The 25915-nt window shown below is 37.5% G+C and overlaps 1 long non-coding RNA gene across 1 annotated transcript in view; it reads right to left on the bottom strand.

The window, feature by feature from the left end:
* Positions 1–4283: 4283 nt before the first annotated feature.
* Positions 4284–25915, bottom strand: part of LOC116419328 — a 170303-nt gene continuing 148671 nt past the window's right edge. Inside the window, exons 4-5 of the long non-coding RNA XR_004229599.1 lie at positions 11448–11549; positions 4284–4347 (exon numbers count right to left, since the gene is read on the bottom strand). This is a non-coding gene — a long non-coding RNA (uncharacterized LOC116419328). The remainder of the gene's footprint in view (positions 4348–11447; positions 11550–25915) is intronic.

Raw genomic sequence — 25915 nt, 5'->3', positions numbered from 1 at the left:
TTTAGATGATATCTGGTCCAACTCTTTCATTTTACAAATAAGGAAACTGAGGTCGAGTTATTAAATAATTTGCCAAGAGTCACATAACTACTAAGTTTTAGAGGTAGGATTTTAATGCAGGTCTTCCTGAGTCCAAGTCCAGTGCCCTATTCAATGTTTCATTGGAAAATAAAATAGCATCAGTTTAGGAAGTCATACCATTTTGTAAGAACCACCGAAATCACGTTGTGAGGAAAAGGATAGGGAAGGGAGTGTGATGTTCACCAATTAACCAGCAACCATCTATTAAACATTTTGCATGTGTCATGAACTGTCCTAGACCCATAGAATCCAAAAACAAAGCTTTTCATTTCAGAAGAGTTTACATATACAAAATAGATGAAAGATACCAATTCCCATCTTCAACTTACCACTTATTAACCACCCAGTATGTGTTGAGTGCTTTTCTAATCACTGTTGATACAAAGACAAAAAGGAAGCCGTTCATACCTTTAAGGAGATTATATGTACACATATAGGTGTAGGTAAAAGATACAAGATAATCACAGATTCAATCCAATGAGTATTGTATGCCCACTATGTGCAAGACATCATGATAAGGATAGCTATTCAAAATAAAAGCTTGTCTCTACCATCAAGGGATGATGAAGATGAGGGAAAATTTGGTTGACCAGAGAAGCATCTTAGAGAAAGGGATGGGAGCAGGAGTGGAGTATCTGACCACCTTAGTTAAGGACAGCAGACATTGCCACTCCTTAGCAATCCAATGTCCTTTTGGTAATCATTATCCAACCCTCTCTATTTATATAAGACTCCTTTACAATGCTGTTTAACCTAGAGAAGAGGCTACTTAGTCAGACATGATCATTATTTTCAATTATCTGAAGGACTATTATGCTGAAGAAGAATTCCACTTGTTCAGCTTCTCCCCAGAGGACAGAGGTGGGATAATGGGTGAAAGGTGGTACAGGGAGAAAGAATTTCTCCCAAACCAAGAAGGTCATACCTAATTCCTAAGAAAAACATAAACTCCCCAAGATCCAGGGAGATAACACCAAAATACTCTTCTGGTTCTGGTCATATAGTGAGTTTGGTGCTTAGTCTTACCCAGCATATTTTAGGAAATCCATTGATAAATTGGAAGTCATGAAGAAGAGAGTGAAGGCTCTAGGGATCATGGCATGGGAGGTGTTGAAAGAAAGAAGAACATTTAGCCTGAATAAAGATGGTGAACATGAAAGCTATCTTCCAGTATTTGAAGAGCTGTCATATGGAAGTTCTTAGACTTGTTCTGTTTGTCCCCAGAGGGCAGAACAAGGAAAAGCAAGTGAAAGTTACAAAGAAATAAATGGAGGTTTCATGTCAGGGAAAACTTGCAAACAATTAGAGCTGTCTGAAAGTGAACTGAGGTTCCTTAGGAAATAATCATTCAGCTTTGCAACTGCTGCTCTGTCTGGTCTCAACTCCATGTAATAGGATGTATCCATGCTGTTTCCTAGGATCCCTCATCCCCACCCACTTTTCTGACTACTTTTTTTGTGCCACCTCTTCCCATTACTTGATGATGTTGTCTCTTTTTTTGTTTCTCTAGCATTTAGCACAGTGCCTGAACATAGGAACACTTAATAAATGTTCATTGATTTGGATTAGAATCATGAATACTTCCTCATAGATTTAAAAGTGATAGGGACATTAAAAGGTATCTAGTTAAAATTCATTTTTCAAATGGGTAAACTGAGGCTAGAAGATATTAAATTGCTTGCCCCTGTACTAAGTTCAAGCAAAGACTCTATGATTACTTGTGAAATGGGTTTGTGAGAAGATGGTTCTCTTGTCCAGATGTGAATTGGATAAAATGAAGGGAGAATGATATAGTGGAAAGAGACCTGGATCTGTCAGTAGAGGTCCTAGATTCTCATCTTGGTTCAACCACTTACTATCTGTGTGACCTTGGTCATGTCCCTTCTTCTATGTGAATTTCCATCTCCTGGTCTCCTTCTTTGTAAAAAGCAAGTTGGTGAATGGATGCCCCTCAACTGGAGAATGGCTGAATAAATTGTGGTATATGAATATTATGGAATATTATTGTTCTGTAAGAAATGACCAGCAGGATGATTTCAGAAAAGCCTGGAGAGACTTACATGAACTGGTGCTGAGTGAAATGAGCAGAACTAGGAGATCATTATATATTTCAACAACAATACTATATGATGATCACTTCTGATGGATGTGGCCCTCTTCAACAATGAGATGAACCAAATCAGTTCCAATGGAGCAGTAATGAACTGAACCAGCTACATCCAGCGAAAGAACTCTGGGAGATGATTATGAACCACTACATAGAATTCCCAATCCCTCTATTTCTGTCCACCTGCATTTTTTATTTTCCTCACAGGTTAATTGTACACTATTTCAAAGTCCAATTCTTTTTGTACAGCAAAATAACTGTTTGGACATGTATACTTATATTGTATTTAATTTATACTTTAACGTACATATTGGTCAACCTGCCATCTGAGGAAGGGGGTGGGGCGAAGGAGGGGAAAAATTGGAACAAAAGGTTTGGCAATTGTCAATGCTGTAAAATTACCCATGCATATAACCTGTAAATAAAAAGCTATAATAAATAAATAAATAAAAAAACAAGTTAGCCCCTTTGATCCCAAGTAAACTTCTGAGAACATTACCTGCTGAGATTCTGTGATTCTGTCATTTAATTCACATATGCAAATATATACATACACATACACACATGTGTGTGTAATGTTCTTTTTGTTCAAAGTCACTGTCCAGCAATGGAATATGTGGATTTAGGAGGGTTTTGCCCTTGGGGATGAGAGGATGGGAGAGAAAGAGAAGGGGAGAGGGAGAGGGCAGAATCAAGGAAATAGCAAAAGGGAAAAGGAAGATGGGCAGTAGATGACCAGTTGTGCAGAATGTTATTGAAAGAATTTATGCTACTGGTACAGGATTAAATTAAAATGATCCCACATATCCCTTCCCACTAGGATACTGATTCTCTAGAGAGTTTCAGTAACTCCTAAGCCTTCACCTTCAACAAATCAATCAATGAAACTTCAAACGTTCACAAAAATTGGATTTAATAAGCAGTCTAATACTTTTTTACATGCAATGAACTGGTATAAGAGCTAAAAAGACACAGAGAGAAAGATGTAGCTATCAAGGATCTAATCTGAGATAAGTAGAGGAATGAATACTTTTCCCAAGGGGATGTCTTTTTTTTTCCTTCAGTGCAAAAGAATACCTTAAGGTGCAAAATTTGACTACCTGAATCTCACTGTTTGGTTAATGCCACTGTCAAACTAACTGAAGCTTTCCTGCCTCTTGGTGAAGGTTTTCTACTTGACAACATATCAGTTGAAGGGTTCAAATCTGTCTGACAATGAAATATATCTACAACCGAGACAATATGACTTGGTAATTGAATTCTTCCCCAACAGCCAAACAGGTCAGGATAAACAGCCAAAAAACTTTTCCAAAGCTGAAATTCAAAGCCTAAGTAAATTGGACAGAAAAAAAGAAAAGTCTTGTCAATCTAGAGCATCCGTAGGGAAGAGTGGCCACAATGATGAGGGGACCTAAAAACCAAACCATATGAAGATTCTTGAAGGATATTTGGATGTTCAGTGTCATCTGGGTGCATACAACTAGTACCATGATTTATGAGGTGCCAATAGGATTCCACAAATTATTTTTAATTATTTATCATTCTGTGAACCTGCAAATATCAAAAGGCATGGATATTTCATTTGAGATACAAAGAACAGAAAAAGAGGATTATATCTAATAATCTCTCACTTGTCTGTATAGCCCACTGAACCACTTCCTGAACCCTTCTGTGAATTTTCTTTAAATATTTCATTGGTGTTCTTTTTTCTTCTTTCCTCATCCAATTTTTAGGATTCACTATCATTAATCATCTTCCACCCACCAAATTCCCTTGTAAAATAGAATGTCTATCAAAAAAAAATCTTAAGTTGTTCAATTTGCATGGCTCCATTTGGGATTTTCTTGGCAAAAATAATGGAGTGGCTTGCTACTTATTTCTCCACCTCAGTTTGCACAAGAGAAAGCTGAGGCAAATAGGTTTAAGTGGCTTGCTCAGGGTCACAAAGCTAGTAAGTGTCTAAGATAGGATTTGAACTCAAGAAAAAAAAAATTCTTGATTCCAGGCCCAGCACTTTATCCACTATGTCATTTAGCTGCCCAGTTTAGAAATACCACACAACAACCCCATGAGATAGAGGAAACAGGCAGTCTGACCTGAAGTCTATCTTTCTATTCATTGTGCCATGCTTGTCTCCTCAGAGGCATAGGATACCAGAGCTGGGAGAAAAAGAACAGAATATAGAACATAGAATGCAAATCCATTACATTATTGGACAGTTCCAATTGTTAAGTTGTCCCTTATCTGACGCTTAAATCTGTCTACCTGTAACTTCTCTCCTAATCCTGCTCTCTGAGAAGACACGGAATGAGTATAATCACTCCTTCAGTCCATTTTCTTATTGCTCTCACTTATCTACCTCCAAGTCACTCTCCCTTCTTTCACTGATTCAGTCTTCCTCTCTATTCCAACACTTGGCAACATTCTCTATTAGTTCAGTATTCATGTGTGTGTATATTTGAATACCCTGGCTTCTTGATTCCCATCAGTCTTCTCAAGTCTCATTTCCTTCCCCTCTATTCTCCTGCAGTCATTCCCAGAAGCAGTCCCACTTCAGAGCTTGCTATTATCCTCAAACCTTGTCATTTCCATGATTTGAATTGTATTTTAATTAGTGTATTTAATACTTAAATACAAAAATAGAAAAAGAAAATTAAAACTTTACCACAAGCCCAGAAGAACAAAAGAGAGGATTCAAAATATAAAGAAATTAATTTTCATTTCAAGACAATGTATATAACAAATATTACATCTTTTCTTTGTTTCCTAGTAGGTTTTCTTTTATTCTCTGTTGTGCACTTTTTACTTTATTCTTTTCCCCCTCTCTTCTTCTCCCAAGAACATTGTAATTAAATACAGATATATTTATATATACACATATGTATGTGTATGTATATACACATATATGAAAATATGCTTATATATCTATAATAGAACACACATATACACTATTCATTCATATATGTGTATGTGTGTGTGTGTATATATATATATATATATATGACTGTACTAGATATGTTGGTCCTAAAGGTGACTAACATCTTCCTTCAAAAGTTCATCTTTTCACATTTTTTAAAAATCTACCAATTTCATAATTTCCTTCACCACAGCAGTATTCCAACCTTATACTGTCTAGTTATTTTAAATTGTCTAAACAATATTGATTAATATGGCTGGCATATAGTGCAGTTTCCCTATTGTTCTTTTGATTAAATCTATTTTAGCCATTTAGTAAATATGATTACCATCTCTTGCTTTTTTTGATCTTGTAAATTCTACTCTTGATATTTATTATTATGTTTATGTGTATCTCTTGTTTCCTATCCCGCCTGATTTATCTACTTTACTTCTTTCCACTACCTTATCCTCCTTTACTTAACCCAGTCACCCTCCGAGGACCTCTCCCTTATCCTTTCCCCCACCATTACCCCATTCCCATTGATCTATGCACCTTATCCAATTTCTGTTAACTATTACTCACCCATTATCTTATTGCCTCACCTTTTTATTTCTTTATAAATGTAGAATTTTATTCCCTTCTAAATGTATGTGCTGTTCTATCTTTAATTTTGATTTGATATGAGTAAAGTCCCTCTAAAAATCCCTCCCCCACTTCCTATTTCCTTATCTCCTCATTTCTTTCTGAATTTAAAAGACTTTTATACACATATATGTATAAAATGCACATATGTATGTATGTATGTATGTACTATTACTCTTTAACCTATTCCTGAGAAGAGTAGAGTTCCAGAAGTACCAATTTCCCTCTCCCATCTAATTCCTCTGTATTTCCTACATGAGTTTACCTTTTATAATTATATATCATACTCAGCTCTAGCCTAATTGTTCTTTTGAAGTACCTAATTACTAAATAATCTTACATTTCCATGTATAAAACATAAATTGTTTGTCCTTATTGGGTCCCTTGTAATTAGTCTATGATGTTTACATGTATTCCTTTTGGATTTTACATGTCAAATGCTCTATTAAGTTCAGATTTTTTACAACATAATCTTGAAATTCAGGCAATTCATTGAATGTCTATTTTATTGCTATTGTCATTTTTCAAGATTACATTTAACTTTACTAGGCACAATATTTTTGGCCACATCCCTAGTTCCTTTTGTGCTTTGATATATAGTTTTCTAAGACCTGCAGTCTCTTAATACATATACAATACAATACAATAGCTGTTGCTAGGTGTTCTGTGATTCTAATTGTGGCTCCATAATATAGAAACTGTTTGTTTTTTTTCTCACAATAATTTCTCCTTGACCTGGGAATTTGGAAATTTGATTATGATATTTCTATATGGTTTCCTTGTAGAATCTCTTTCAGGTGGGGATTGGTGGATTTTTTTTTCTATTTCTACTTTCCCTTCTTGTTCTAAGACTTCAATACAATTTTACTTAATTATTTCTTGTATTACTGTATTAAGATCATTAATTTTTGATTGTTATCTTTCAGGTAGTCCTATTAATCTTATGGATGTTTTCCTCTTGATCTGTTCTTCAGATCACTTGTTTTTCTTATGAGATGTCTCACATTCTCTTCTATTTTCCATCTTTATATTTTGTTTTATTATTTCTTGGTCTCTCATGACTTCTCTGGTTTCTTTTTCCTCAATTCTAGTTTCAAGGAATCATGTTCTTCCTTAAGATTCTGGCTCTCCTTCTCTAATTGGTTGATTTTCTTTTCATAATCTCATTTTTTGTAGATTGTTCTTACTTTTTAGAGAATTTTTCCTCAATCTCATTTAATTTAAAAAATCTTTTTTGAGTTCTTTTATGAATTTTTTGGGGGTAAGTCAATTATTTTACCTTTTGTGGCAGGAGGGGCCCTTTTTACTTTGATATATCCCTCTGAAGAGATGAGCCATGGTCTTCTCTATTCTCATAGTAACTTTCTATGATTGGATTCTTTCTCTTTGCCTACTTATTTATATATATATATATATATAAAACATCTTGTTAGTGCGATCACCACTAATTCCAGGATGTGGGAAATGATGGCTCTGGACTCAGGTTCTCCTTCAGTTCTCTCCTCTGGCCTAAAACTGAAACCAAGAACTCTATCTCCTCTAAATGCCAGCAGCCAACACTGTCCCTACCCCACTGCTTTTGTACTTACCAAGTATATGCTGGTTTCTTCTTGCCCAGTGTCAGGTCTCAGCAGCCCAGTTGAGACTGGTGTCCCTTATCAACAGATGTTCCCTCAGTCTTCCCTGACTCAGATGCCAGACTCCCCATGTTGTCCACCTGACTCCCACACTGTCCAAGGTGGACACACTTCCACCAAGAGGTGGAAATTTCTGTGGCACATTTTTGAATTCTTAAACTGATTCCAATCCAAAAGATTCCATCCTTGTCTTCTGGCTTTAGATGTCTAGTAGTAGGTTCAGTAGCACTAGGTTCAGCCAACCTTTCCAAATTTATTTCTTATTTCACATTCTTTCTGTTCTAGAGTCAAACCAGCTCCCTAGCTATTTTCTGCGCTCAGAATTCTTTCTTCCACCTCAAGGCTTTTACATTGTCTGTTCCTCCTGCCTGAAATGTTCTCTCTTGTCTCCACTATCTCTTAGATAACTTAGGTTTGTTCACAGCATATTTCAGGTACGACTTTTTATGAGAAGCATTTTCTTGTCCCCAGTTATAAGTGATCTCTTCATTTTCTAATTAAGTCTTGCATCCCCTAGTAGAATTCTAAGGTCCTTGAAGACCGGAATTGTTTTATCTCGGTTTCCATATTCCCAGCAGCTAACAGGGTGTCTAGACATTTAATAATTGCTTGTTGGTTTCATTTAAGTTGTCAATGGCCTGAGATCCCAGCTCTCCCTCTAATGAGAGAGAAACAGAAATTGAGACAGAAAAAGAACTGGTTTGCAGAGTGGGGAACAGAACCAGAGTGAGGTTGGAGGTCATGATTAACAAGTGAGTCATCTCTATGTTCTTGACCAACCAATGTTCTCAACTCTAAGGTAGCAAAATACAGGAGATGGTGAGTTAGATATAAAGACAGTCTTTTACTATTTGTGTGAGCTTTAACAAGTCACTCATTATCTTTAGGCTCTACATCTATTAAATGGGCACAATAATGCTTCTAGTGCCTGCCTAATAGAGTTGTTTTTGAGGTACGTATGAGCTAATATATATGAAATATTTTGCAAATCACAGCACACCAGAAAAATAGCAGCTATTATTAGAAATGATAGCTTCTATTCTATTTTAGACAAGGTTCTATCCTTGAGGATCTAAGTTATTACTAGAAGTTATAACAAAGACTTACTCCAGAGAGTTATACTATTCATTCATTGGTATGAATATTTTGAATCCTCAAATGGAGTACAAACTGCAAGAAGGGATTTTCATTTATATTCTCAAGCTGGAGTTTCACCTGGAGCAAGGACTTCATAACTTCAGCTCCAGTTGTTTCTGTCTTTTCAGAGATATAAAGCAAGCTAAAAGGCATAATTAACCCAGAAAACATTTATCAAGCACTTACAGTATCCTGGGTAAGTCACTTAACTTTCATGTACTGAAGTACATGAGGTTTCCCCAGTTATAAACTGAGGAGGGTTGGGTTAAATGACCTCTGAGATCCCTGTCCCCTCTAAATGGATGAACCTAGGTTCAAGGCACCGTTAGGATGTATGGTTACAAAGGGAAATGTGAATAAGCATTGCCTTACAGGAGTTTATAATCTATTGAATAAAACATGTAAACCGATAAAAATGGATGTGATAACTGGAGGAGAGAAAGAACACTAGCTCCTAGGGGGTCAAAGCAAAGATTCAAGTAGGAGATATTTGCCTCACACAGATTTTGCATTTACTTTTCTGTAGATTTTGGATTTATTTTTCTGTTCTCCTTATTCATTCTTGACAATAAGAACAGGGATTTTATTCTTTATATCTACAATTCATAACAGTGTTTGACACACTTAAATATTGAATGAATAATGAATTAATGAAGGAGTGACTCAACAAATGAATTTCAAAGAAAGATGGGGATTTTCTTAGCAATGAAAATGAAGGAGAGCATTCCAGTTTGTGTGAAGGCCATTTATGAATCCTTCTTCTTTCACGGTCTGATCACAGAATCTCTAGATAATCCAGCAGTCAAAACATAGCAACTTCCAAAGACTGGGTTTCTGACTCTTTCAGCAAAACAGCCCCACATATCTGGAATCAGCTTATTCCCAAGGCCCTAAGCAGCTCCAGCCGGTCCTGGCCTGTCCTTATGATTCGTCTCAAGGTGTCATTTTACAAAACAAATAAAGTCTTGGCAGGAGCAGAGCCAAGTAATAAATAATCCCAAACCAGAAAGTTATTGTGCAAGTTTCCTGCAAAGGAGGAAGAGAGAGACAAACAGCAACAAAAACAAAAACACCTAACCCAGGATGATTTATTTCATAATTTAAAAATCAAAATTGCCTTCAGGCTTTCTAATGCATTTGCCAACTCTCACCCTAGAGTGAGCAGTAATAGCTAAGTTATATACCCTTTGAAAAAGCAGGGCTTCTCTAATGGGAACATTAAGAAGTCATTAAGCATAGCTTTGTGTGTGGTGGCCCCCCAATCATGTTCTTAGGAAGAAGATCAACTGAGAGAGGCCTTTGGGTGAGCTCACATCACACATCTCCAGACCAGAGTCCCTCGTTTGGTTCCAAGACCCCATTCTCTCATCCAAGAGGAATGAAAGTATTGTCGGGGAGAGTATTGTGTTCTGTGTTCATGTTTCCACAAAGAAAATGTAGACTCCTTGTCTCCCCATTTAATTGTAAACTCCTTGAAGCCCTCTTGAAGGGACTGCTTTGCTTCCTTTTTGGGCCTCCAACAGTTAGCAGTGGCTGGTACCTAGTAGGCATCCAATAAAAACTGATTGATTGATGAATTGATGGTTGTTTGCATGTCACGTCCTTCATTAGATTGCAAGCTCCTTGGGACGAGACTGTGTTTTCCCTTTTTGTATCCTCAGAGCTATTTGCCTGAAACATAATGGACACTTAATTAAATGTTTATTGGTTGATTGATTGAGAAATTGAGAAAATTGAGCCAATGAGAGACCAGTCCTGAATTAGGCAATGACTGGTGTAAACTTCCAGGTAGCAAGAGAACTAACACCAGCATTAACAATTCTCTTTCTCTACCAGTGCTCACAAGTGGCCATAAATGCATGGCAAATTCCTTGCTTCTTGGGTTTGTTTATTTCTTATTCTTCTACAAAAGGGTAGTGGACATAGCTTTGAAAGGTCAGAAGAGAAAATCCTCCCGAATATTGCAGTCTCTGAGCTGAAAAAGCAGTAACCTCCAGGATCCAGTGTCAAGCCTACAGACAAGATGCATTTTTGTACGTTACAAGAGTGACTTTGAATTGGAAAAAGAGTAGATGTCCATCAATTGGGGATAGCTGAACAAATTGTGGCATCCGAAGGTAATGGAATATTATTGTTGTATTAAAAAAATGATGAACAAGCTGATTTTAGAAAGCCCTGTAAAGATTTACACGAACTGGTCCTGAGCAAAACAAGCAGAACCAGCTTCTGTATACAACAATAGCAAGAATGTGTAAATATCAACTATGAAAGGCTTGGTTCTTTTCAGCCATTCAATGATCCAAAGCAATCCCAATAGATTTTGGACGGAAAATGCCATCAGCAATCAGAAAAAGACCTAAGGAGACTTGTAATGGGCTGAGGTTTGAGTTGATGCACTGAGGTCCCAAATACGTGAGGCTAAATAGTAATTGGGCTATACTCTATTAATATACATGACTGGATAAAGAATGGTCCCTGCCCACTCTCCATGCAAGTCCTGATGTGGTGTATAGGAAATGACGACTTTGATGGGTGGAGGCAGAGAGAGACAGGAAGAGAAGCTGGGGGAGATTTGGGCCTGGGTTCGATTCTCCTAGCTGCTGGTCGTGTGGCTGCTGGTCTAGCTAGCTTCTTGACTCAGCTACACACATTGCTATCGCCGATTCTCTTCCACCTCCGATCCTTCTTCACTGTGAGAATAAAGACTGACGATTTTCCCCTAACCTGAATTCCTGACTCCTGCTGATTTAAAAATACACGGTCTTCACAGAGACTGAATGTAAATAGGCACATGCTAGGATCACTTCTTTTTTCTGTTTATTTTTATCTCTCTCCTGGTTTTCCCCTCTTACTCTGATTTTTCTCTCCCAACATGATTTATAAAGCAATGTGTATTAAAAATAAATAAACTTAATACAATAAAAAAGTGTCTTTGTGCACTAACTTGGGCAGTGAACCTGGTGGAAGTAAATACATGCTCTGCAACAACTAATCTTCTTGGAGATCAAGGTGGCAGAATAAGTGTGACTTCTTCTCAGTAAATATCCTGTTAAAAATTATAATTGATATTCATTAGTAAAATTGATGTCTGGATACTAATCATTGAGTTAATTAATGATATAGGGAAGATACTAACTATAAATAGTATTTGAACCTAGGAAAAATGTACTGGACTGGAGACTCAAAACCTATATAGAGCATCAAGTTTTTCCTATATAGCATTAGGAAAAACCCTATAATAGAACCAAGAGAAGTGGAAGTAGTTAGCTAGGCATCTGGGGGTCCCAAATGGAATTGGGACAAGAAACTCAAAACTCATAATTGGACTACCGCACTGTTATCTTTACATCCCACCATATATTATAGTCCCTGGCACAGAGTAGGTGTTTTGTAAACATTTATTCGATACATATATCAAGATCTGTCCCAAATCTAGACTTTGCTCTTCATTGTCCAGAGCTAGGTCAATGAATAGAATGGTCCTTGGGAGGGACAGAGGGATGTCTCTGCTCCTTTATCATTGGGACAAAATTGACTAGAGCCAAGAAAAATCTTAAGAAGCATCTGGTCTGAACCCTTCATTTGGTAGATTTGGGCAAGAGAGGTTATGGGATTTGCCCAAAGTTATACAAAGAGTAAGTGACAAAACCAAAATTTGATCCCAAGCTTTCTGACTCCAAAGATTCTGATGTTGATTAGCTTAAGAAGTTATTAAGATTTTTGGAACACCCCCTATGATAAGCACAGGTCCAGTCCAAAATTATTAGAGAGATGGATTAATAATAATAATAATGATGATGATGAAAATAATAATAAATCTCCTACTTGGTCAACTATCCTGCTCTCCAACAAGGGCAATGAGTTGGTTTTCAGAGGGATAATTATAAAAAGCATTTTCATTCCCTATCTCATAGAGTTGTTTTGTAACATACAAATCTTTATAGAGTGCTGAGAGTAGTATCAGCAAGACCCAAGTTCATTTCAGAAAATGAGGCAGTGTGGTCCAAAAGAAAGAGCACTGGGTATGGAATTCAAGGTCATTGGTTGAAATTCCACTTTTAATGATTTCTATACAAGATGTTCCAAACTTCTTTTGGACACTTTATATATAAGACCTTAATAAGAAAAGAAACAAGCATTTATTGAACACCTAATATGTGCCCAGCATTGGGCTAAGCACTTTACAAACATGATCTCATTTGCTCTTCACCAGAAAAAAAAAAAAAAAAACATCTGGGAGGTAGGTGCTATCATCCCCATTTTACAGTGGAGAAAGCTGAGGCAGACAAAGTTTAAGTGACTTGCCCAAGATCACATTAGCTCATTAAGTATCTGACATTAGATTTGAATAAAGAGCTTCCTGACTCTAGACCTAATGCTGTGTGTACTATGGCACTACTTAGCTGATTCTTGGGCAAGTAATTTAGCCTCCCTGAGCCATTATTACAACACATGTAAAATGAAAGTGTGGAACTAGCTGACCTCTAAGTCCAGAATACTATGGCTTGACCCTGGATAAATCTCTCCCAGCCTTAGTTTCCATTTCTGTAAGAGAGAGACAATAATAGTCTCCACATCACAGGACTCTTGTGAGAATAAGGTGACAAATTAAATGTAAACCTTTTTATAAACCTTTTAAAGCATTATATAAATGTTAAGTATAATTATTATAATCAATACTATTATAATATTAACATATAACACTAATAATCATTATTATATTACTGTTATTAATGTAATATGTTATTATCATCACTCCAATGGTGATATCTCCTAATGAAGGTCTCCATCTCTTAACTTCTAAGCAATCCCAAAAGCATCTGCAAAAGATCATAAGATCCTAGATTTTGAGCTGGAAAGGACCTTAGAGACCATTAAATTTGACCTTTCTATTTTATAGATTGAGAAACTGAAGCCAAAAGAGCTTAAATGACCTGTTAAAGATAGCAAGTATCTCAAACTCAGATTTTCCAGACCCCAAATCCATCCATGTAGGTCCAGGAGAATAAGAGGAGGGCATAGACCATGTTGGGTGTCCCCCTAAGTCAGTGGGTCTCAGGCTATCATGGATCTGATTGGCAACCAACCTGGATATCACAAAATCAACCAGCATAGAAGCAGAGAGATTGTGAGCCTATGTTTCTATCCTCTCCCTCAAAGGAAAGCCCACACATCATACCCACAGTACCAAATTACAGCTGGCACCTCATTTAAAACTCAATATTCCTTTATATAAAATCTTACTCCAGTAAATGAGATCAAAAAGCAGGGCACTGCCATTTGACAGAGCGGATATTTTTGTTTTAATATGGAATTTGCTTTTTCTCCAGTCTCTTTCACCTAGACATTCACCTGAGCTGTGAGGTAGGTGAGGGGTTGCATCATTATGGTCGCTGGGTAGATTGCCCAACCTCCAGCATGACCTTGATAGTTTGCTGTCCCAAACTAGCAATCTTAGTTTACAGACCTAGGTAGCTAGGTCATGGAGTGGATAGAGCACTGACCCTTGAGTTAGGAAGAGCAAGTTAAAAATCTGGCCTCAAATACTGACTGGTGTGTGACTCTGGAAAAGTTATTTAACTTCCATCTGACTTGGTTTCCTCAATTGTAAACTGGAATTGATAACAACACATACTTCCAGAGTAATTGTGAAGATTGAATGAGATCACATCAGCATTTAGTACAATAGTTGGTATATAGGTATTATACTTCCTTGATTTTATACAATTCAACCATTTTCCTTGTGCCCTGATTAGCCAGTCATTCTATGGTGAGCCATCATAACATTAGAATTTTTGAGCTAGAAAGGATCTTAGAGATCATTTGGCTCTTTCTCCCACCCTCATTTAATAGATGATGAAGTAAAAGACCAGGGAGGGGTAGAGTCTCGCCAGGATTTCAAATGCAACTCTCCTAATTTACAATCAAGTTTTTTCTACTATACCATTTGGGCAACTAGGTGACACAGTAGAAAGAAAGCCATCTCTGGAGTTAGAAGGACTTGCTTGACATTTCACTTCAGACTTTAGTTGTGTGACTTTGGGCAAGCCTTAAGTTTCTCATCTATAAAATGAGGTGGAAAATGAAATAAGGAATGACTCTTATATGACAAAACCAAATGGGTGTGGAGAGTTGGACACAACTGAAGTGACTCAACAGCAAGACCATCTTCCTTTAAGCGGATCAATGAGACATAAGCACTTTGCCAACTGAAGAGGGGCAGAAGCAGGATTTGGGGGCGAGGGTTGGGTCAAATACCACATCTGTATGTGTGACAGATAATCAGGGGAGTATTCCAATCTTCTGGAAAGGGAACCACAGTGATCATGAGTGATGCTGAACCAGAATTTGGCCACTTTAATGTGGAGGAAATAAAAATAGTTGTCCTATACCTGATCTATTTGAAACACTACTTACATTTTTAGAAGGAATTCCGTTCATTCCTTTTAGGTAGACCTAAAGGAGTTAACTCATTATCAGTGAATTTGGGGAAGATTATATTTTGATCATTATAATTTTATAAATTGGTTTTTCTTTGTAATACAAGGTATTTTATTTTATCATTTAAAAACAAGGGATCCATAAGTTTCACCATATTGCCAAAGGGGTCAATGACACATGCAAAAAATGGTTTAGAATTTTTGCCTTGGACATATATTATTACAACTGAGAAAATGAAGCCCAAATCCTACCTTGGCTGAGCTAGGGATTCAATACCATAGTATTGCCTCACTTGCCACCATGATTCTAGTTTAGGGGTCCTCAAACTACAGCCCGCAGGCTAGATGCGGCAGTTGAGGACGTTTATCCCCCTCACCAGGGCTATGAAGTTTCTTTATTTAAAGGCCTACAAAACAAAGTTTTTGTTTTTACTATAGTCTGGCCCTCCAACAGTCTGAGGGACAGTGAACTGGCCCCCTATTTAAAAAGTTTGAGGACCCCTGATTCTAGTTCTTTATAAGGAGAACTACTATGAGTATTTTCCATGTCTATATGGGAACTCTTGTGAATCTTTGACTTTTCTCTGAGTGAAATAAAGGCTATTCTATGTGCAGTATGTATTTATTCATTTGATTGCTTATAAAATATCTGGAGAGTTGCCATTCCACTTTGTTGAAATTTAAACACAAGCTTGATAAGAGGATTCTAAACTCTATGTAGGAGCAACAAAACAAAGAGAAAATGACTTTTCCCATCAGCCACTAAGAAAGGAATTAGTTCTTAAGAACCCAGAGCTTTGAGGGGCTCTGGGCTACAAGTCATTCAACATTATTGAGGAAGAGAAGTCACATGTAAGAAGAGCTATAAAAAAGGTAGAATGTATCCATACTATAAAAGAGAATCACAAAATGCTTATATTAGTTCTGTGGAGGGAAAGATCTTTTCCGGCTAGGGGATCAGGGAAGGATTATATGTTAATGCCCACCCACTGAATTGCAATTCATTCAATTAAGGTCCTCAAACGTGTCTTTAATTTTGATTAATTGAACTGTTAGATGCCACTAAATACCAAGAAATTATTCAAACCATGTACCCAAGATTTCACGGCTTTATAATGAATAAGGCGTCAGTTTTGTGTCGTTGGGCTCATTTTGTTTAAATCTTTTAGCACACAAAATAACTATCTTATTAACCCAAATTCCTGGGGTCTGGGATATCTGTTTCTTTAGTATTAAATATGACATTTTACAATGTCTCTTGATGAAATCTAGTAATTAAATGTAGGTTGATCTGAGATAAATAAACTTGGCATTCATTGTGGGAGTGGAAAACCACTCAAGGTCTTGCTGGGTTTGTGATCAACCAAGAAAAAAAATGCCTGTTTTTCCAAGGTCCTTTTGCTAAACTGTTTCTAACATGACAGGTGGTGTTTTCCCAAGAGAAATAAAGCTAGTTTCTTCTGCAATCCCATTCACATATTGGAATGGAAAGAAGCCCACACATGTCTTTGGGGTCATGTGAATTGAAAAGGTCAACATCTTTTTCAAAAGGTCTTTTCCAGGTACCCAAAGTCAGCTGTGGCACTTACATGTCCTTGAACAAAACTCTTTTCTCATTCGAATCCATTATTCTTATCTAGAAAGTTTGAAGGAATAGAACAGACATTAATCATTGGAGTCCAAACACCTGGGTTCGAATCTCAATTTATCATGAACTCTAGCCTCAGGCCAGTCAATCGCTCTTCTTAGTAATTAATTTCTTCACAAAAAGAGAAATGGCATGATCTAATGAGTTTATTGATTCCAGATCCAATGGACAAATTATTTGCCTTCTCTGAACTTCAAATTTTTCTGTCAGGGACTCAAAGTTCCAATATTACATCTGACAATGTGTGGCCATAGGAAAGTTATGCTCTCTAAATTCACATTCTGCCTGGTGCTCAATTTCTTCATCTATAACATTAGGAACTTATTACAAATTATCTTTGAGGTATCTTCCAGCTCTTAATTCTGTAATTCCATGAATCAGAAGGCTTACAATCCAGCCTAGACTGACTTTGTAATATTGAGCAAGTCAGGTCTCTGTGGATCCCATTTCAGTAGGATCTTTACAGCTTTATCATGAAAGGAGTCCAAGATATTCCTCAGATATATGATTATTCAGTAGTAACCCATAGGGATATCATATGAACCAGAGCTGAAGGGCGCCTCAAAACCATCTAGTTCATCTCCCTCATTTTACAATTGAGGGAAATGGGCTCTATAGAGGTTTCCTGCCCAAGATCATATTGCTAAGTGTCAAAGATTTTGATCCAGAGTTTAAAACCCAGGTTTTCTCTGGTTCCAAAGTCAGTGTCTTTTCCTTATTTGATACTGCCTCCAATCACTCATCATTAAGGGAAACAGAAGGAAGTGTCGATATTTTTTAGCTCCAGACCTGGACCTAATGATATCTTCACATCATCATTACCCATTTCCTAGTTCAGATTGAGACAATAGCCTTGTGAAAATTACCCTGCCTTCCCAAACACTGCGCAAAAATATCCAACCAGGCAGGCTGGAAGATGGCATCTTATCCCTGACTGTTCCCCATCCTAATTAGAAGGCAGGAGAATAAATAAAAGCCCACAGTTGGCTCAGCTCCAAAGCAGTCTTCTGAACAAACACCCAGCAACAGACCAGCCACCCAGGGAAGAAATGAATGGTGGGACTGACCCCTACTAGGAAGTCAGACTGCATTAGCAAACTGGTAATAAGAGTTCTCAAATTATTCTGCGTCCCTTTTGCCATCTCATTTGAGTTGAGATGATGAATTCTACACAATGCCTGCGGCAGAGTTGCAAGAGACCTCTGCTGGGCTCTGCTGATTAATGGGGCCCCCAGCCCAGAGAAAGCTTAAGGTTGTTCCAACATTCAACCCATTAATTAGGATGTGAAAGCTATTGAGGCTGGACGTGGCCACTCAGAAAATGAGAGAGCACCAATAACAGCATCTCAAAAAGAGTAGAATCTTAGAGTCTACACATATATCCAGTCAGGCTCTCAAACTTGATGGTGCTACTTCCCGACATTTCTCATATCTAGCCCTTTCTATTCACCTAGTCAGCCTTCATTACCTTTCACTTAGAAGCCATTAATAGCACCCAATTGTTCTTCCTGCTTCTGCTTATCCCATTTGCCTTTACAGAGGTGCCAAAAATGACCTTCCTATTGCACAAATCTGTCCATGCTTCTCCCTCTCTTAGAAAACTTCCATGACTCCCAGTTATCTCCAAGAGAAAAGATAAAATCTTCTTGACTTTGAAGGCTTTTCACAATCTGGGTCTAACCTTCCTAGCCAATCATAGCCCATATCACTCCTCTTAACATGTTTCTTTCTTAGACAACTTAGACAAACTTGTTGGAGTTGCGATTCCCATGCCCTGCCTTCGTGCATTTCCATAATTTATCCCTTCATCTGGGATATAATCCTGCCCCACACTCTTTTGTTTTTTAAAATTCCTAGCTTCATTCAGGGCACAGTTCTTGTACCTATGGAAAGTTTTTTCTGTCCTCTTCCTCATCAAATTCCACTTAACTCAATCATTTTTATTCTATATAGACTCTAGATGGTGTGACCAAGTTCCTCAGCCAATTAGAAGAAATTTTCTTTGCACCTAGGAAAGTATCTAGGTCTCTTGTTCAAGAAATAATGAAAATATGTACATCAGGATATAGAATCTTATCACTTACACAAGCTTGGAGGGAGTCATTGATTGACCAATTCAGTAGCTCTTCCCTGTTCAGCACCTTCCCCTCTAGACTTGAGTAAATCTGCTATATTTAGCAAAGTCCATAGTTCCAAATCCTGGATATCTCTTTAATGAATAGAGGAGGTTCTGTATTGCTAATCTGTATTACCATTCCCTTGTGCTATTATGACTCTTGGGAAGTCTATGGGACAGAGTTCCTAACAAAATACCTAATTTAACTGTCTTCCGTTCTTCCTATTCAATGATCTCAACTCTTAAATATACTTATCTTATTTATACTTATCTACTTATATATTGTATCCCCTCCTCCTACTCCTGGTACAACATAAACTATTTGAAAGCATGCATTTTTATCTTTATATCTCCTTGCACAATTCTTCAAACATAATAAATTACCGAATAAAATAGTCATTGAATTAGATTGGATAATGATATAGATTAGATAGAATGAGAAAAAATGGAATTGGATTGGATTAAGTTGGCTATGATATGGTGGGAAGGAGAAGAAAGGATAGGATGGGAAGGAAAGGGATGGGATACAATGGGATAGGAAGAAAAGAGAAAGGAAGAGATGAATTAGGAAGAGAAGGGAAGGGAAAGAATAGGAAGGGAAGGGAAAGGATAGACTAAGATGAGATGGAATGAGACAGAATATTATGTGTCCCCCAAATAAAATAGCAATATAGTGAAGGTTGAGATCGGTTTTGTTCTGTCTTTATAGCTCCATTACCTAGCATAGTGACATTCACCTAGGACTTATTATATAAATGTTCACTGAATTTGGGTTGAACTGAATTCCAATCCAGTTTCCTCATTTTGCCTCAGTTTATCCTTTCTTGGATTCACATTTTTCTCCCATGTGATAAAAAATGAGATTAAATTAAATACTCTATGGTTGTTTCTCTCCCCAAGGCCTCTATTCCTATGAGATAGAAAAGTGATTTGTAAACACTGCAGAACCAATCAGTAGCAGAACATGATCTAATCCTCCCCATCTGGTACTTTTCCCCCCTGCAGTAAGAATAATAGCCAACAGGTACATAACACTTTGAGATTAATATATAAACTGTTACTTATAATATTTCTTTTGATCCTTCCAATGATTTTGCAAAGCAAGTGCTATTGTTATCTCCATTTTACAGGTGTTAAAATTAATACTGAGAGAGGCTAAGTCACTCAGTTAATAATTTTCTGAGGCAGGAATAGAATTCTGGTCTTCCTGAATCTGATGCTGTCCACTGTTCTGCCTTCATACCAACACAAATGGAAAGTGATATGAGGAAATGCATGGAGGCAGGGCATGGGAATAGCGGCTACACAAGACTGAAAATGGGAGAAATGATGTAGTCCAAGAGTAGAAACTTGATATGTTCTAGGGAATAGTGGGACACAGTCAACAATGGAGCCAATAAGGCCACTGAAGGCTTATTCCTCCTCCAGATCAAAGCAAGCTCCTTTCCAGAGCAGTAGTCAGATTGGGCTTGCTAGCTTAAACTAGCCTGGAAACCACAGGCCTCCTTACAATTATTTTATTGATATTTATAAGGCAAGTGAAGATTCCTAGAGAGGATTGGAAAGTCTCCAGTCCTTCAGAAGCAAAGAATGGCCAATTTCTTCACAACCTTTCTTTTGAAAAACTAGGCTTTCTAAGGCCCAGAGAAATCATAGGATCATAGGTGTAGAGCTGAAAGGGACCTCAGGAATCTTAAAAATCCCTCCTGCATATATTATATTTATTTTAATTTTTTTATTTTTCTTTCTCTAGGAGTAGACAATAGGCTACATCTGTCTCCCCTCTTCATTGTTTTATTTAAAATGTTAAATTTTACTTAAAATATAAAAATATTAAAATTACTATTTTTAATTTATAAAAATATTGATGAGTTGATTATTGTGAGTTGTGCTCGTGAGTTGACATACATATTGTATCTCCCCTAATAAATATTAATTAAATAGAACTGAATACTGTTTTATCTTTTACTTGTTCCTATGCTAATGTTGAATTGTCTCATCCATTAGATGGTCAACTCTTTGAAGGGATAGCTGCTTTTCTGGAATCTTTTGGTTCCACAATGCACCTAATACTTAACCATAAAGAACAAGTTCAAAAAATGTATATCGCATCATGAATGTCTAGTAGATCAAAACTTGCTTCTGACTTGGTGTAGTGTGGAAGAGGATGTTCCTGATTGGCTGCTCAGGTGGCCCCTCATCAAACCATGAACTCAACACATCACATCACATCACCAGCTTACCCACCTCAGTCTCCAACTCTTATAGCAAAAAACAGAACTCATTACCAAATCTGTGGAATAATTGCCTCCTGTTCACTCTGGTCTCTGACCTCATCAAACCAATAGAGATGGGGATGGGGCCACAGGTGTAAGGAATTATTCAGCCTCATTCTTCTTCCCTTGCCAGGGGACAGGCAGGCCTCCTCCGGGATCGCCTGAGCACTGAGTTAATTTTGGGAAGAAAGGAGAGTTGGGTGTTTGACGTCAAAAAGGTCTCTCATTAGAGCCAATCTCCAAACCTGAAAAAGCAATTTGCCAGCTACAGATACAGAACAACTCTTGGGCACATCTTTATTCCTCTTCTTCCTCCCACCAGTATTGAAAGAGTTTCTAATTGGATCCCTGGGCTTTTCCTGCCCACTCTTCTTCAGGCTTAAAGGGAGTTTCTGGTGAAGTGACAAGCCCCTGAATATTCCAGTTGGAAACTTACATCTCCATCCCCTGCTAGCAGAGACAAAGGGGAGCCTCACGTGGAAGGGGGCTCTGCACCTAGGTCTCTGAGTGCTGGGTCTCATTCAAAATCAGAGAAGAAGCTTGGTAGAGTAAACCTGAAGTAGCAGAACCCGAGTTCAAATCTTGCCTCATATGCTTTCTAAGTTATGAGACCCTAAGTAAATCACTTAATATCTCTCAGGCTCAATTTATCCAGCTATAAAATGAGTATGATAATAATACCCTCCTCTTCATAAGACCATTGAAGGCCAGATGAAATGGTATTTGTTAAGTGCCTTGCAAAACTCAAAGTGTTCTAGAAATGTGCACTAACATTATGTTCGGAAAAGTTTAGAGATGGACAGGATCTTAGAAACCCCAGATTTTGAATTGGAAGGGACCTCAAATGTAGCTTAATTTCATGCACACATTTTTAGATAGGATGTATAAGTAATAAAGGAAAATGCTGCTCTGCAGATCCCAGTCTTCTGAATCCCGATCCAAAATAAGACTGTCCAAAGGATATGAACAGACAATTTTCGGATGAAAAAATTGAAATCATTTCTAGTCATATGAAAAGGTGCCCTAAATCACTATTGATCAGAGAAATGCAAATTAAAACAACTCTGAGGTACCACTACACACCTCTCAGATTGGCTAAGATGGCAGGAAAAGATAATGATGAATTTTGGAAGATGTGGGAAAATTGGGACACTGATATATTGTTGATGGAATTGTGAACAGATCCAGCTATTCTGGAGAGCAATTTGGAACTTCCTCAAAAAGTTATCAAACGATGCATAGTCTTTGGCCCAAAGGTCAAAGACTTTATATCCCAAGGGGAAAGGGACCCCATGGGCAAAAATGTTTGTGGCAGCCCTCTTTATAGTGACAAGGAACAGGAAATGGAGTGGATGCCCATCAGTTGGAGAATGGCTGAATGAGTTATAGTGATATTATTGTTTTACAAGAATAATCAGCAGGATGATTTCAGAGAGGTCTGGGGAAACTTACATGAATTAATGTTGAGCGAAATGAGTAGAACCAGGTGATCATTGTACACAGCAACAAGATTACATGATGATCAACTCTGATGGACGTGACTCTTTCCAACAATACAATGATTGAGACCAGTTCCAATGATTCCAAATAGAGCCATCTATACTCAGAGAGAGGACTGTGGGAACCGAGTGTGATCACAACACAGCATTTTCACTCTTTTTGGTGTTGTTCACTTGCATTTGTTTTCTTTCTCATTTTTTTTCCTTTTTGATCTTATTTTTCTTGTGCATTAAGATCATTGACTAAATATGTATACATATATTGGATTTAACATATATTTAACATGTTTAAGATATATTGGATTACTTGCCATCTAGGGGAGGGGATGGGAGGAAGAAAGGGAAAATTTGGAACACAAGGTTCTGTAAGGGTCAATGTTGAAAAATTATCCATGTATATGTTTTGAAAATAAAAAAGCTTTAATAAAAAAAATCGATAAGCCCCCCCCCCTCCAAAAATAAGACTGCCTTCCAGATCAGCTGGGCAGGAAACTGAGGCTTATAGGAGATGAATGGCTCACCAAACTAAGGGCATATAACAAATAAGCACAAAAGGATTATGCCCAAACCAGTGTTCCTAATGCCCCCGTGACACCTGTCTGGTGTACATGAGCCAAATAAAACATGAAAGCCAAATCTCTGCTGAAGGGAATAAGAGGTGGAGGATCTTTGAGTTGAGAACAGAACAAAGTGGTTAGCAGGGAAGTGAAGAGATAATTCTCTAGAATCAAAAATTTTGAGCTGGAAGGAGCTTTAGAAGTCATTAGTCAATATTCATTTTTTGCAGATGAGGAAACTGAGGCACAGAGATATCCTATGAAATAGGATTTTACCCCCTATGACATACTGTCTCTCTAATTCAAGCACCATTTATCTGTCCTCAATGAATGGAAGTTTTCAGACCTGGACAAACAATCCTCATTTGGCCAAAGAAGTAGCAGATATGCCTACTAGGCTACAGTCAAGGATCCTTGAAAGGGTTCCAAGAGCCCTTGAAAATGAGAGGAGTGTTATAGTATTAGATAAGACTGTTTCTCCTTCAAAAGAGGGGAGCGTATGGTATCTGAAAGCTATATTCAGGGGAGTTTGACGGCGTCTATTCCTGGGAGCAACATTTTAGAACCCACTGGTTCTAGAAGTAATTTAAGAATACCTCAAGGACCGAGCTGGAGTGACTGATTCAAACATTTTTTTCAATCTTATAAAACAAAGAAAATGAATGTAGTCAAATGGAATTTTTTCCAAGTTAATTATATCTGGGTAGTTTGGTGGCACAGTGGACAGCACACTAGATCTGGAGTCACAAGACTCATTTTCCTGAATTCAAATCAGCTTCATACTCTTACTATCTGTGTGACCCTGGGCTAGTCACTTAACTGTGTTTGCTTCAATTTCCACATCTGGAAAATGAGCTGGAAAATGTTGTCCAAAAGTCCTTTATGCTATTTTGGGCTACATTCTGAGAGGCAGAATGGAAGGAAGACAGACTAGAGAGCCAGTTTTGGAGCCAGTAAGACCTGAATTCAAATTCTTTCTCTGACACATATTGTTTGTATAGTCACATAATTGGTTGTACAACCAGAGATTGTATAAGACTGGATAAGTCATGGCAGCTCTGAGTATCTCCCAGGCAAATCTCTAAAATTAAGAAGTTTTATAGCATTTTCCAATGTGCGTTGGTACTGAGAATTCTCGATACAAATTAAGTCACATTTTGAACTTCCCTCCAAAAAATTACCAATTACTCAGGAAGTGACACTCTTGCTATCCCCTGTCCTGGTGTCACTTTCAATTCTATCTACATTTTCATAAGGACACACACAAGCTGGGACAAGAACAGAAGAAGATGGGGAAATGATAAGGTTTTTCCCCAAAACAATTAACTTGATTGAAGTGGAAATGTTTAGCACATAGAAGAGAAGATTTAACGTGGAGATCATGTTAACTGTGGGATCATCTGGTGGGATCTCCCATGAAAGATGAATTAGTCTGTTTCTACTTAGCCCAAGGGGGTCAGAATGATACTGGGAGAAATTCACCAAAAAGGTGCATTAAAATTCAAAGAAAAGAAAAATTTTCTCTAAAAAAATAGGGCTATCCAAAAGCAAAATGGATTCCCTTGTAACATAGCAGGCTTTTCCTCATTGAGCAAAGAGCTTATGTAATATATTATATCCTAAGGGAATCCATGACATTTTAGGTTGGTGATGGTGGTGATGATGATGATGGATGATGGATGATGATGGTGGTGATGATGGAAGATGGTAGTGGTGGTTATGGTGATGATGATGATGATGATGATGGATGATGATGGTACTGGTGGTGATGATGATGATGATGATGAGGAGGAGGAGGAGGAGGATGGTGGAAGTGGTGGTGGTGGTGGTGGTGATGATGATGATGATAATAATGATGGATGATGATAATGGTGATATTAGTGGTGGTGATAATAGCTAACATTTATCTACTACTTACTATGTACCAGGCACCATGATAACCACTTTACAAAAATTATCTTACTTGACCCTCATTAACAAACCCAGAAAGATACTAAATTTCTGAGGTTGGATTTCAGCTCGGGTCTTCATGACTTCAAGCCCAGATCTCTGTACACTGTACCACAAGCTGCCTCTAATTTTTAAGGACATTTTTCCTAACTTTGAACTTTAATACACATTTCTTGAACTCTACCCATTACCATAAGTTCTTATGTCTTAAAGTCTCTTATGGTAAGCCCCTCTAGGGCTAAGTAGAACAAGACAATTCTTGTCTTACAGGCAAACCCTGTAGCTACTCAAAGATCCCCAACATCCCTATCTCTCCCATCTTCCCATCTATGAGATGAACATTCCCAGTTCCTTCAGCCAGGTCTTATGTAGCCCTAATCCACTCACCATGCTCTTTTATCCATGTGCCAATTTGAATCACTCTTTAAAAATTAATAATAAAATTTAAAAGATATTGTTAAGCTAGAGGATGTGCAGAAAGGGGCATCAAGATAATGAGAGCCTTGAGTATATGAACAAGGAGGGTCATTTGAATGAATAGGACATGCTTAACCTTGAGAACAGAGGCTTCAGAGAAGAAATGATAGTTGAGCTGACATATTTGAGGGGGCTATCTAGAAAAGCAGGAATTGAACTTTTTGTTTTGCTTTGGTTTTTAATCTTTAAAAAGGTTTTGATTTCTCCCACTTGCCGAGATCAGAATTTCCAAGAATACTCATATAACCAACCCATAAATTGATTAGTAGGGAAGTTTTGATAGTCCTATTTCAAAGCTAGAACAATTTGCTTCTCTCTTAGCCAACATGGTGGCTTCTAATCCCTGGGGGCACACCATATTATTTATTTATTTTTTAAAAAATAATAGCTTTTTATTTTCAAAATATATGCAAAGATAACTTGTTCACTCCTGTAAAACCTTGTGTTTT

Source organism: Sarcophilus harrisii, chromosome 5, assembly GCF_902635505.1.
Source record: "Sarcophilus harrisii chromosome 5, mSarHar1.11, whole genome shotgun sequence".
Classification (NCBI taxonomy): Eukaryota; Metazoa; Chordata; class Mammalia; order Dasyuromorphia; family Dasyuridae; genus Sarcophilus; species Sarcophilus harrisii.
This window is presented reverse-complemented; position numbering and strand designations above follow the sequence as displayed.